Raw genomic sequence first — 14,655 nt, 5'->3', positions numbered from 1 at the left:
TAGCATTCTGTGATTATGTATTTGGCTTTTTTACCTGTTCAGCTTGATCAGTGTCCTGACTTTATTAATCTAAGACACACAGCCCAACTTACTTTTCTTCCAATACCTGATGGTAGGCATTGGAAAGGACCTCTGGAGATCATTGAGTCCAACCTCCCTGCCAAGAAAAGGGTTGTCTAGAGAAGGTCACACAGGAATACATCCAGGCAATTTCTGAATGGCTCCAGAGATGGAGACTCCACCACCTCTCTGGGCAGCCTGCTCCAGTGCTCCATCACCCTTAAATTAAAGAAGTTCCTGCTCATGTTTAAATGGAACTTCTTATATTTGTGCCCAGTACTCCTTGTCCTATCACTAGGCACCACTGAATAAAGCCTGGTCCCATCCTCCTGACACCTACCTTTGAAGTATTGATCAGGACTGATGAGATCTTCCCTAAGGCTGATCTCTTCCAGACTAAAGAGTCCAAATTCTTGCAATCTTTCTTCATCAGAGATGTTTGAGTCCCTTCAGCATCTTTGTAGCATTTTGCTGTGCCCTCTCCAGCAAGTCAGAGCAGTTAATGTTGTATTCCTATCTGAGGGGTGGATGTCAGGGTGAAGGTGCCAGGCTCTTTTTGAAGGTGCCCAGTGACAGGACAAGACACAACAGGTACAAGCTGAAACACAGGAGGTTCTCCTTCAACATGAGGAGAAACTTCTTTACTGTGAGGGTGCTGGAGCCCTGGAGCAGGCTGCCCAGAGAGGTTGTGGAATCTCCTCTGGAGACATTCAAGACCCACCTGGATGTGTTCCTGTGTGACCCAATTAGATGACCCTGCTTTGGCAGGGGGTTGGACTGGATGGTCTCTGGAGGTCTTTTCCAACCCCCAACATTCTGTGATTCTGTGATTTGTTGAAGCTGTTCTCAACACTTTGCCTGCTGAGTGGTGCCATAGAGCCTTACTCCTCAGCTCTGGTCCTGTCTTTGCTTTTCCAGTGGCTTGTTTAAGCACTGTGCTTTAGGACATAGTCAAAAGGCAGACATGAAATGAAAAGGCACAGAAGCACCTAAGTGCTAGGGATTTCCTTGGTGATGCTGGCTTGGAGAAGTGTTCATGAGATGGTGCCTCTGGTCATTGTACTGGAAGCAGTGGTTGTGCTGTCCATCCACTCTGGTGGCTCACAAACTCCTCACAGCTCAAAGGCCCCTTTGCTGTGCTCAGAACCTGTCTGTTGGCCATCTCAAAGGCACCTTTGGTGTGCTCAGAACCTGTTAACCAGCTCATAGCACCTTTGTTGTGCTCAGAACCTGTTAGCCATCTCAAAGGCACCTTTGGTGGGCTCAACCCATCAACCCAGACTGTCCAGGCCTTCTGCAGAGCCTTCCTACCCTCAGGCAAATACATGCTTCTCCAGGAATCACAGACTGGTAGGGGTTGGAAGGGACCTCTGAAGATCATTGAGTCCAAACCCCCAGCCAAGGCAGGAAATGAGTTGGTCAAAGCTCTCTTTATTTCTTTGAAGCATGAAACTGAGTCATTTTCATCCATTAAGGAGCTGATCCTGAATCCTGCTGCAGCAGAGTATCCATCCCTCTGCTGCTGAGGTCTTGCTGTGTTTAGGGAGCATTTTGATTTTTCTGTCCCTTTGTCATCCTTTCAGTTCAAACTTGCAGTCTTTAACATGCTCTGGACTCCTCATTAACTGCTTTTGGGAACAAGAGAAATGGAAGAAGTTGTCCAGCTAAGCATAAGCACGCTAAGTGTCTTGGAAGAGTGAAGTCAAAGGTGTTGAAAGCCCATTCTTCCTGCAGGAATGTGATGAGTTGGTTTAGTGTCTAGTTAAAAGTATTAATTTTAGACAGAGTAACTGAAAATAATGGAGCTTATCGGCCCATTCAGGGGGTTAAGTGGCCTCTGACATAGGACTGAGAGTTATCCAGTCACTAGCACGGGCAGTAGGGTGCACAGTTTGTTTTGAAACATTGTCTTGAATATGTAACTCCTGGAGCTGAGAGAGAGAAAACAGAGCATCAGAGACTTGATTGGCTTGGAAGAGCCCTCTCAGATTATTGCATCCAGCCACCAACCCAACAGCACCGTGCCCACTAAACCAAGTCCCCAGGGGCCATGGCCACAGGTTTCTTGAACACCTCCAGGGATGGGGACTCCACCACCTCCCTGGGCAGCCTGTGCCTATCCCTGACCACTCTTGCAGCAAAGAAATTTTTCCTCATGTCCAACTTGAAATCACAGATTCACAGTTTGCATCGGGTTGGAAGGGACCCTCAAAGGTCACCTTGTCCAGCCTCCCTGCACTCAGCAGGGACACCTCCAGCTAGATCAGGCTGCCACCACATCAAGTCTGCTCTTGTATGACTCCAGGGATGGGGCCACAACCACATCCCTGGGCAGCCTGTTCCAGTGTTTCACCACTCTCATTGTGCAGAATTTCCTCCTGATGTCCAGCCTGAGTCTCCCCTGCTCTGGTTTCAAGCCCCTGCCCTCATCCTATTCCCACAGGCCCTTCTAAACAGCCCCTCCCCAGCCTTCCTGTAGGTCCCCTTCAGATACTGAAATGGAGCTATTTAGAAATTAGAGGACTTGCTGTGATTAATTGATCATACAGAAATTAAAGATTTTAGGCAAGTTGAACAAACCAAACCCTCCAAACCAACCTTGCCTTGCTACTGATTAACCTCCTGTTGAACTTTTTTATTGTGCATGGCAAAGGCAAGGGTGTTTATCTGTCAAAAAAAAAAAAAAACTAATAAATAATAAAAATCTCATTATATGGCATTTCTCAAGATAAAAGTGGGCAAATTGTAAGTCAGATTTATCTCCCTGGCTCTATAAAACATTGTTTATGAGCAAGTTTACCTTAAAAGCTGCCACAGGGGATTGTTAAGAAATTGCTAATCACCAGGGCTGCCTGAATAGGAGTGTTGAGCTTTGCTTATCAATAGCACCATGGGTTGGTTTTATCTCATGCCTGAACTCTTTCTTCTGCTCTTCTGATTTCATTCCACGCTGCAGGACAAGTCTCTGATTAATTTTCCTGTGTGTATCAGAAAATAATAAGTTACCTGATGTAAGCAAATCATTAACGAGTGACTCCAGTCATTTAGCTGGAGCTCAGCAAATCTCACCACAGGACTCCATGCTACAGGAATCCTTTATCCCCTCCAAACTGGCATCACTTCCTGGCTAGCTGGGGTTTTCAAGAGCAAAACAAACTGAAGAACACAGTGTCACACCAGAAATGTTAAATACTAGTGTCTACCTCACAGTAATTTCACCTAACAGTCAAACTCCACAAAAAACTCCCCAGGAGCCAGCAATGGTCCCTGGCAGCCCAGCAGGGAGCTGGGCTGCATCCAGAGCAGGGAGAGCAGCAGCACAGGGAGGGGATTCTGCCCCTCTGCTCTGCTCTGCTCAGACCCCACCTGCAGCACTGCCTCCAGTTCTGGGGTCCCCAGCACAAGAAGGACCTGGACCTGCTGGAGAGGGTCCAGAGGAGGCCACAAAAATGATCAAAGGGTTGGAGAACCTCTGCTATGGGGACAGGCTGAGAGAGTTTGGGCTGTTCACGCTGGAGACGAGAAGGCTCTGGGGAGACCTTAGAGCAACCTTCCAGTGCCTGAAGGGACTCCAGGAGAGCTGTGGAGGGACTTCTGACAATGGCTTGTGGTGACAGGATGAGAGGCAATGGCTTTGAGCTGGAAGAGGGGAGATGGAGAGTGGAGATGAGGAAGAAATTCTTTCCAGTGAGGGTGGTGAGACACTGGAACAGGTTGCCCAGGGAGGTTGTGGATGCCCTCACCCTGGAGGTGTTTAAGGCCACTTGGATGAGGCCTTGAGCAGCCTGGGTTGGTGGGAGGTGTCCCTGCCCATGGCAGAGGGGTTGGAACTAGATGGTGTTTGAGAACCCCTTCATTCAAGAAGTTTCTTTTCATATCCAACTTAAACCTCCCCTGGTACAACTTGATGCCATTATCACTTGTACTTGGATGAGCAGACCATGACTTGCCTGGTGGCAACCTCCTCTCAGGGAGCTGTAGAGAGCAATGAGGTCTTCCCTCAACCTCCTCCAAACTAAACTACCCCAGCTCCCTAAGCTGCTCCTCACCAGCCCTTTTCTCCAACCCTTCACCAGCCTTGTTGCCCTTCTCTGGACACACTTCAGCATCTCAATGCCCTTCTTGTGGTGAGACCCCAAAACTGAAAGCAGTATTTGAGTTGTGGCCTCCCCAGTGCTGAGTAGAGGGGGAAAAATCAATGTCCTGGTCATGCAGGTCACATCACTGCTGATCCAGGCCAGGATGCTGGTGGCTTGCTTGGCCACCTGGGCACATCAATATGACACCATTATGTCAGTGTGGCTGTGGTATCAGCATGTCCCCTCAGTGACAGTGTGATATAGGAGTGAAGAAATCATTTAGCCTGTTGAATAAGCTGCAGGAGGACTCCATGCTCAGCCAGTGCAAATCATCTCCAAAGTTAGCTTGCAGCAACTCTTCTTCAGGTTGAAAATATTGTAGAGCTTTCATCTTTCTGTGATATTTCCCTCAAGCACAGGCTGTTCCCTCACAAGTGTACCCTCAGCAAACTTGCTGATGAGGCAAAACTGGGAGGAGTGGTGACACCCCCTCAGGCTGTGCTGCCAGTGAGACCTGGAGAGACTGGAGAGCTGGGCAGAGGGGAACCTCAGGAAGTTCAACAAGGATATCACAGAATCATAGAATGGTTTGGGTTGGAAGGGACCTTAAAGATCATCTAGTTCCAGCCCACTTGCCAAGGGCAGGGACACCCGGGGAGGAACAGCACCATGCACCAGGACAGGTTGGGGGTTGGCCCGCTGGAGAGTAGCTCAGCAGAGAACTACCTGGAAGTGCTGGTTGGTAATAAGTTCTCCATGGGACATCAAAGTGCCCTGGTGGCCAAGAAGGCCAATAGCAAACTCAGGTGCATGCAGAAGAATGCACCCAGCAGGCCCAGCAAGGTTCTCCCTTCCCCCTCTACTCAGCCCTAGTTAGAACACACCTGGGATATTGTGTCCAGTTCTGGACTCCCCAGTTCAGGAGGGACAAGGAACAGCTGGAGAGGGTTCAGTGGAGGCAACAAGAATGATGAAGGGTCTCTCTTATGAAAGACTGAGAGACCTTGGGCTGTTTAGTCTGGAGAAGAGAAGGCTGAGAGAGGACCTTATCAACTCTCTGAAGGGTGGCTGTCAGGAGGATGCAACCAGGCTCTTTTGAGTGATACCCAGGGATAGGATGAGGGGCAATGGATATAAACTCAATCCCAGGAAATTTCATCTCAACATGAGGAGAAACTTCTTTACTGTGAAGGTGCTGGAGCCCTGGAGCAGGCAGCCCAGAGAAATTGTGGAGTCTCCTTCTCTGGAGCCTTTCAAAACTCACCTGGATGTGTTCCTGTGTGACCTGCCCTGGGTGATTCTGCTCTGGCATGGGGAGGTGGACTCAATGATCTCTGGAGGTCCCTTCCAGCCCCTAGCATCCTGCTTTCCAGCTTGAAAATGTGCTGAACAGGATGAGGCCATAGTTGTGGAGAAGTCAGGAGCCAGACATGTTCATTGTTTTCTGGCTTTATTCACCTCCATGGCTGTTGGAAGTTGTAGCCAAGATGTTCTGAAGGATAGGTTCTTTCTGAAGCCAAAAGCATAAATATCAAGACAGTTCACACCTGGTCTGTTCCCTGCACTGCAAAGATGAGGAAAAGAAAAAAAAAAAACAGCCCTGTCATAATTGATGAAAGACAGTGCTGTGTTTTTGTGGTTTTGTGTTATGATACAGCAGAGCTCAACAGCATGGATCACTGATTCTAAGGAGAAAAACCCAGGCAGATTCCATTGTGGCAGGAATTTTGGGTTAATAGAGAGCCTGTGGTGGCCAGTGTGTCCAAAAATGTGTGCTGGAAGGTGGCTTAGCCTAGGTTTCCTACACAGATGTGTGCTGCAGTTCAGCATGGTGTGAACTGATCCCCAGGTGTCAGTGCTGGGTCCAGTTTTGTTCAGTCTCTTCATCAATGACCTGATAAGGGGAAAGAGTGGACCCTCAGCAAGTTTGCTGATGATAGCAAACTGGGAGGGGTGGCTGACACCCTGATAGGCTGTGCTGGCATCCAGTGAGATCTGGACAGAGGGGAACCTCATGAGGTTCAATAAGGACAAATGCATCTGTGGAGGAACAACAGCAGGCACCAGGACAGACAAAGACTGGGTGTCAGGGTGAAGGTGCCAGGCTCTTTTTGAAGGTGCCCAGTGACAGGACAAGACACAACAGGTACAAGCTGAAACACAGGAGGTTCTCCTTCAACATGAGGAGAAACTTCTTTACTGTGAAGGTGCTGGAGCCCTGGAGCAGGCTGCCCAGAGAGGTTGTGGAGTCTCCTTCTCTGGAGACATTCAAGACCCACCTGGATGTGTTCCTGTGTGACCCAATTAGATGACCCTGCTTTGGCAGGGGGTTGGACTGGATGGTCTCTGGAGGTCTTTTCCAACCCCCAACATTCTGTGATTCTGTGATTTGTTGAAGCTGTTCTCAACACTTTGCCTGCTGAGTGTGCCATAGAGCCTTACTCCTCAGCTCTGGTCCTGTCTTTGCTTTTCCAGTGGCTTGTTTAAGCACTGTGCTTTAGGACATAGTCAAAAGGCAGACATGAAATGAAAAGGCACAGAAGCACCTAAGTGCTAGGGATTTCCTTGGTGATGCTGGCTTGGAGAAGTGTTCATGAGATGGTGCCTCTGGTCATTGTACTGGAAGCAGTGGTTGTGCTGTCCATCCACTCTGGTGGCTCACAAACTGTTGTGAAAAGTCCTTTAGCATTAACCAGCTCAAAGGCCCCTTTGCTGTGCTCAGAACCTGTTAACCAGCTCAAAGCACCTTTGGTGTGCTCAGAACCTGTGTTTCAAAGTGGGGAAGGTGGAGCAATGTTAAGAGACTTGCTGTAATGTTATAGAGTTGTAGAGGGCTGTAGCCATTGTTCCTTTTGGTATTTACATGGCCTGCAGCTCAAGGGAGGGGATTCTGCATTCTGCTGAGACCTCATCTGGAGTCCTGTGCCCAGTTCTGGACCTTCTGACTCAAGAATGACATGGAGGTGTTGGAGAGGTCCATAGGAGACCACAAGGATGATCAGAGGGCTGGGGAACCTCCCCTGTGGGGACAGGATGGGAGAGTTGGGGGTGTTCAGCCTGGAGAGGAAGAGGTTCTGGGAGACCTTAGAGCAGCCTTCCAGTAACTGAAGGGATTCCAGGAGAGATGGGGAGGGACATTTTGCAAGGGCTGGGAGTGATAGGATGAGAGGGAATGGCTTCAAATTGGAAGAAGCTCCATTTAGATGACACATTGGGAAGAAACTCTTCCCCGTGAGGGTGGCAAGGCACTGGAACAGGTAGCCCAGAGAAGTTGTGGAGGCTCCAAGCCTTAAAGTCTCCAAAGAGAAGCTGGATGAGGCCTTGAGAGACCTGTTCACGTGGGAGGTGTCCCTGTCCATGGCAGGGGCTTGGAACTAGATGATCTTTGAGGTCCCTTCCAACCCAAACCATTCTAGGGTTCTGTGTTTCAGAATAGCAAGGAACATTTCCCAGTCATTACTCATGGGGTGTTTATGAAACCCTTGGGTGGCAGCAGAGCTGCTGTGATGATGACTGGCAGCTGAGGGTGTGTTGCAGGAGAGGGACACTCAGTCCCTGGTATGCCATGGGCGTGTGTGCCTGTAAGCCAAAGATGAAATTCCCTGCAGAGAGGTGCCCACTGTTTCCTGGGTAGCCAGCTCCTGGACACTCTCTACCTTGGAGATCTTTCTCTGAGTTTCCTGGTGTAAGGGGAAGTTAGAATCTGACAATCATTTTGGTTGGAAAAGATCTTTAAGATCATTGAGTCCAACCAATATCTAACTCAGTATTTCTCAGCTCCTAGGGTTTCCTAGGCTTGGTGCAGACACCCTGCATACCCTGCCTCAGGTGTGTGCCAGCAGCTGGGAGGGGGACACCAGAGTGTGTGTTTTGTTAGCAGACTGGGTAAATAGAGCAGCTTTCTGGCAAAACCAGGGTACCACCTTGGGATCCAACATACCATGGTGGAGCAGGTCCAGAGGAAGCCACGACGATGATCAGAGGGCTGGAGAACCTCTCCTGTGAGGACAGGCTGGGAGGGTTGGGGCTGTTCAGCCTGGAGAGGAGAAGGCTCCAGGCAGACCTTAGAGCAGCCCGAAGGGACCCTCGAAGGGGCTTCAGGAAAGCTGGGGAGGGATTTTTTTGCAAGGGCTGGGAGTGCCAGAATAAGGGACAATGGCTTGAAGCTGGAAGAGGAGAGATTGAGACTGGAGATGAGGAAGAAATTCTTTGCAGTGAGGGTGGTGAGACACTGGAACAGGTTGCCCAGTGGGAGGCTGTGGATGTCCCCTCCCTGGAGGTGTTCAAGGCCAGGTTGGATGAGGCCTTGAGCAAGCTGGGCTGGTGGGAGGTGTCCCTGTCCATGGCAGGGGGTTGGAACTGGATGATCTTTGAGGTCCCTTCCAACCCAAACCATTCTATGATTCTGTGATTGGAGTGTGTTGAGCACAACTCACTGTACTGGCACAAGAAGAAGTGCTGTGATGATGTGATCCTTCCTCAGAACACCTGGGAAACAAAAGAAACTTAATTTCTAAACAAAGAGTTTCCTATGAGGACAGATATTTCTTCCTGATCTGGAATGACAAATAAACTGCTGCTTAGAAAGCAAACAAACAAACAAAACAAAACCAAAAAACCCAACCCAAACCAAATCACCACCAATAATGATAATGATAATGATAATGATAATGATAATAATAATAATAATAATAATAATAATAATAATAATAATAATAATAATAATAACACCACCACAACCAAACAAATCAGGAAAGACTCAAGAAGACCTAACCTGTTTTCAGTAGGGGCAGTAGTTTGAGAGTTGTCTTTCTTTTCAGGAAGCCCTTGATGCAAATAAGCTGTTTTTTATTAGCTTGTGTTCTGTTTCATAGAACTATCAGAAAGAATGATTGCATTGACTCTGGAGAGCTGAGCAATGAACAGGCTTCCAGATAAGATAGGAATGCTTTCTGGATGTGAGCCTGAGGTCAGCAGGTGGAAAGAAAGGAACCAATGAGCCCACAAGAGCAAAACCAGTGCTGGGGATCTTGGTCTTCTGCATCAGTGCAACATTTCTCTTGGAAAATCAATCCTGAGGTTTACAGGAGCACTGATCTCCAGGGACTGTTTCCCAGTTTGGCTAATTACACAATTTAAAAACTTCTGCTTACTTAAGGATGTCAGTAGGAGATGGCTTAGAATTTGAAAGAACATCTCATACTACAAGCTGCAGTTTCAGTCCTGCACCTGGGCAGGAACATAACCCCTGCACCAGTACAGGTTAGGAGCTGATCTGCTGGAAGGCAGCTCTTCAGAGAAGGACCTGGGAGTGCTGGTGGACAAGGTCACCATGAGCCAGCAATGCGCTCTCATAGCCAAGAAGGCCAATGGGCTCCTGAGGGTATCACAAAGAGTGTGGGCAGCAGGTCGAGCGAGTTTTTCCTTCCCCTCTGCTCTGCCCTGGTGAGGCCTCATCTGGAGTATTGTGTTCTGGCCTCCCCAGCTCAACAGAGACAGGGAATTACTGGAGGAAGTCCAGTGGAAGCTACAGAGATGCTGAGGGGCCTGGAGCATCTCTGTGAAGAGGAAAGGCTGAGAGCCCTGGGGATGCTTAGCCTGGAGAGGAGCAGCCTGAGAGCGGATCTGATCAATGCTGATCAATAGGTAAAGGGATGGGGGGGAAAGAGGACAGGGCTGGGCTCTTTTCAGTGGTGCCCAGTGACAGGACAAGGGGCAACAAACCAGAATCCAGGAGGTTTTTCTTGAACTTAAGGAAAAACTTCTTTAGTGTGAGGGTGCTGGAGCCCTGGAGCAGGCTGCCCAGAGAGGTTGTGGAATCTCCTTCTCTGGAGACTTTCAAAACCTATCTAGGCACATTCTTGTGCAACCTAATGTAGTTGACACTGCTCTGGCAGGGCAGTTGGACTGGATGATCTCCAGAGGTCCCTTCCAACCCCCACAACACTGGGATTCTGTGATTCAGAATTTGCAAAGTAAGCGTCCAAAATGAGAAGAACCCTGCTGAGCGCAGGTGAATTGGAAAGCCTGGACTGACATGATCCAAAGCTGTTCATCAGCAGCTTCTTTCCTCCATTTCAGCACTGTATTCTGATCCTCAGGCAGGAAGAAAACCAATTCACATTTTATAGTAGTCACTTTGTGTACATGAGCTGCTCATTATTTACTTCACGAGGCCCCAAGCCCCCCAGAGAGCAAACTCACTGTGCAAGGTTTGACTGCTAGAGGTTTCCTTACAAACCACAACAAAAGCAGGATCAAGAAGATCTTTCCTGCAGTCTGTATTTTTCCATATTAAAAAAAAAATCAGTGGAAACGAGTTTTTCTGTGGCAAAAGTATGAAAGGTCAACTCATGGCTGTTTTGGCAGCACTGAAGAAGTTCTGCCAGCTTTGGAAGGAATGGCAGGATCTGAGCATGTCAGCCCTGGGATCTTCATGGATTCATAGAATGGGTTGGGTTGGAAGAGACCTTAAAGATCATCCAGTTCCAACCCCCTGCCATGGGCAGGGACACCTCCTGCTAGATCATGTTGCTTAAGGCTTCTCCCAACCTGATCTTGAACACCTCCAGGGAGGGGACAGCCACAGCCTCTCTGGGCAACCTGTTCCAGTGTCTCACCACCCTCATTCCAAAAAATTTCTTCCTCATCCCCAGTCTCAATCTCCCCTCTTCTAGCTCAAAGCCATTGTCCCTCATCCTGTCACTCCCAGCCCTTGTCAAAAGTCCTTCTCCAGCTCTCCTGGAGACTCTTCAGGTACTGAAGGCTGCTCTAAGGTCTCCCTGGAGCCTTCTCTTCTCCAGGCTGAACAGCCCCAACTCCTTCAGCCTGTCCCCATAAGAGAGGTGCTCCTGCTCCAGACCTCTGATCATTTTTGTGGCCTCCTCTGGACCTTGCTCTGGACCTCCCTCATCCGTCTTCCAGTTTTGCCCTTAAGTTCACTCATGTGCCAGAATTCTTTCAGGACTGGACATCTGAAAGAGAGACCTGCCAGTTTTGGATGTTTGGAGTTGAGCAGCCTAGAATTCGGGTGTGAAAAGGCTTGAGGTTATTTGTAGAAAGTCTTATCAAAAGGAACAGAAGATAATTCCAGCTGACATGGAATCCTTGGTGGTTTATTGTTAGTAGCATGTCTAATGCAGTGAGTCATTTGTTGTGTAACTAGTAATGAGTTTTATTGCAAGTGCTAAACAAACACAACAAGAATATGTAGCAAATACAACAAATCCCACTGCTGGAGAAGCTTTGCAGGCTGAGCCATCAGGCAGAAGAAAATTGGTCATAGAATCATAGACTCCCTAGAATAACTTTGGTTGGAAAAGACCTTTAAGATCACTGACCTGTTGGGGGGTCTGGAGAACAGGTCTGATGAGGAGAGGAGAGGTTGAGAGAGCTGAAAGAGGAGGCTGAGAGGAGACCACATTGCTCTCGACAGCTACCTGAAAGGAGGTTGGAGTGAGGCTGCTGTTGGCTTCTTCTCCCAAGTAACTGACAATAGGACAAGAGAAAATGGCTTCAAGCTGCACCAGGGGAGGTTTAGGCTGGGTATCAGGAAAAATTTTCTTCCTGCAAGAGTGGTCAGGGATTGTAACAGGCTGCCCGGGGAGGTGGAGGAGGCCCCATCCCTGGGGGTATTCAAAGACAAGTAGATGTGGCACTTTGGGACATGCTCTAGTGGTTGTGGAGGTGTTGGGTAAAAGGTTGGAACTGATCATCTTAGAGGGCTTTTCCAACCTGAATGATTCTATGATTCTGTGATTGTCTAACTCTCCCAAGCCTGGGGCTAAACCATGGCCCTCAGCACCACAGCTCTGCCTCTTTCAAACACCTCCAGGGATGGGGATTCAAACACCTTCCTGGGGAGCCTCTTCCAGGGCTTTCAATCAAGAAGTTTCTTCTTCAATCAAGAACCCTTTCAATCAAGAAGTTTCTTCTGCTATCCAATCTAGTTCCATCTTGTGCTTAAACTAACTGTGATTTCCTAAACAAATATGGGCTGTTGACAGCTTTCCATCAATCTGGATTTAATATGTTTGTTTGTTTGTTTGTTTTTTAAGAAAAAAAATATTAGCTCTGGGTAAAGAGTTTGTACACTTCAGAGATTCATAGAATGGTTTGGATTGGAAGGGACCTTAAAGATCATCCAGTGCCAACCCCTCTGCCATGGGCAGGGACACCTCCCACCAGCCCAGGTTGCTCAAGGTCTCATCCAACCTGGCCTTGAACACCTCCAAGGGCATCCATGACCTCTCTAGGCAACCTGTTCCAGTGTCTGCCCACCCTTACTGTGAAAAGTTTCTTCCCTGCATCTAATCTAAATCTCCCCTTTTTCAGTTTAAAGCCATTACACCTTGTCTTATCAATACATGCCCTTGTTTCATCTTGAAACCCATCATGTCCAGGGTATTTTTTTTTCCATCCAGCATGTAAATGAATCTAAAGAATGAGCAGCCCTAGAAAGGTCAGCCTTGCACTGCAAGAGCACTTTAGAAGTGGTTCATGCAGTATTGTCTGTGGCTGAAAGTGAATGTTTCTGATGAGGTGTTTAACACAAAATTAAATGTGCCTGGGTAAGTAATTTTGCCTGTGGAGCAGAGAACCACAGAATCACAGAATATTAGGGGTTAGAAGGGAGCTCCAGAGATCATCCAGTCCAACCCCCCTGCCAGAGCAGGGTCACTCAGGGCAGGTCACGCAGGAACACATCTAAGATGGTTTTGAAAGTCTCCAGAGATGGCATCTCCACAACCTCTCTGGGCAGCCTGCTCCAGGCTTCCAGCACCCTCACAGGGAAAAGGTTTTCCCTTTTGTTCCCATGGCACCTCCTCTGCTCCAGCTTGCCCCCAGTGCCCCTTGTGCTGTCCTTGGACATCCCTGAGCAGAGCCTGGCTCCATCCTCCCCACACTGCCCTGCACATCTTTATCCCCAGCAATGAGGGCAGCCCTCAGGCTCCTCTGCTCCAAGCTCCAAGCCCCAGCTCCCTCAGCCTGTCCTCACAGGGAGATGTTCCACTGCCTGCAGCAGCTTTGTGGCTCTCTGCTGGACTCTCTCAAGCAGTTCCCTGAGGTCCTTCCTGAACTGAGGGACTCAGAGCTGGACACAATATTCCAGATGTGGCCTCACCAGGGTAGAGCAGAAAGGAGGAGAACCTCTCTTGACCTATTAATCACAGCCCTTCCACTCCACCCCAGGATGCCATTGCCTTCTTGGCCACTAGGGCACCTGAAGTTCAGGTTTATTTCGGAGGGAGTAATTGGCCTGGTGAGAAGGCAGAGATGTTCCTGCAGGCTGCCCAGATGAGCTGCTGACTCATCATAGGTGATCAGTGCAGTGGGGGGGAGTGTAGGCAGCTTGTGGCACTGGAGGTCTTGGCTGAGCATGCCTGCATGGGCAGCTGATTGCTGCTGGCAGAGAATGACAGCAGTTGTAAAACAGGGAGGGTTTGCAGCTGTCTTTTAAAAGATGATGTAGGATGTTTTGGGTAAGAGGATGGCTCATAATTGTCCCAGACTTCCTTATTGTGCTGAAAAGAGTGAGCAAAATGGCACCTGAACTTCCAGTCCCTTCACATAGAACAGCCACAGTGCCAACCCAGGCTGGGGGAGTGATGGAATTGAGAGCAACCCTGCAGAGAAGGACTGGGGGGTACTGTTGGATGAGCAGCTGGACAGGAGCCAGCAATGGGCAGATCAAAAGCAGCATGGCCCAAAGGTCAAGAGAGGTGATCCTGCCCCTCTGCTCTGCTCTGGTGAGATCTCACCTGGAGTGCTGTGTCCAGCTCTGGTGCCCCTGTCACAAGACCTGATGGAGGGTGTGGTGGTTTTAGGCTATGGCTTTAAAATTTTTTTCATAGATCTTGAGCAGAAAGTAGTAAAATGTAAATAAATCACTACTGGGTGTAAAAATGATCACCAAGATGATCAGAAGGCTGGAGAACCTCTGCTATGGGGACACTGAAAGAACTGGGGCTGTTCCCCCTGGAGAGGAGAAGGCTCTGGGGAGACCTTAGAGCTATGGTTTAATATCTGAAGGGGACCTGCAGGAGGGGTGGGGAGGGACTGTTCAGAAGGGCCTGTGGGGTTGGGATGAGAGGCAAGGGTTTGAAATTGGAGCAGGGGAGATTCAAGTTGGGCATCAGGAGGAAGTTCTGCACAGTGAGAGTGGTGAAATACTGAACAGGCTGCCCAGGGAGGTGGTTGAGGCTCCATCCCTGCAGACATTCAAGCTCAGACTGGATGTGTCCCTGGGCAGCCAGCTCTAGTTGGAGGTGTCCCTGCAGACTGCAGGGTGTTGGACAAGGTGAGCTTTGAGGGTCCTCTCAGCTGGATGCAGTCTGTCCATCTGAGGTGTATCACACACTGACAGCAGAATGTGTCGCAGGGCTTTGGGTTCACTCCAGAACTGAAACCAGTACAACTCCTGATAAGGTTATTTCATACAGCATTCCAAGATTATCATAAGGGTTGCAATGTATCATAAAAGAGAGAAAAAAAAAACACCACCACCCAACCAAGA

The sequence above is a fragment of the Indicator indicator genome, chromosome 12 (assembly GCF_027791375.1).
Source record: "Indicator indicator isolate 239-I01 chromosome 12, UM_Iind_1.1, whole genome shotgun sequence".
Classification (NCBI taxonomy): Eukaryota; Metazoa; Chordata; class Aves; order Piciformes; family Indicatoridae; genus Indicator; species Indicator indicator.
Note: the sequence above shows the minus strand (reverse complement) of the source record.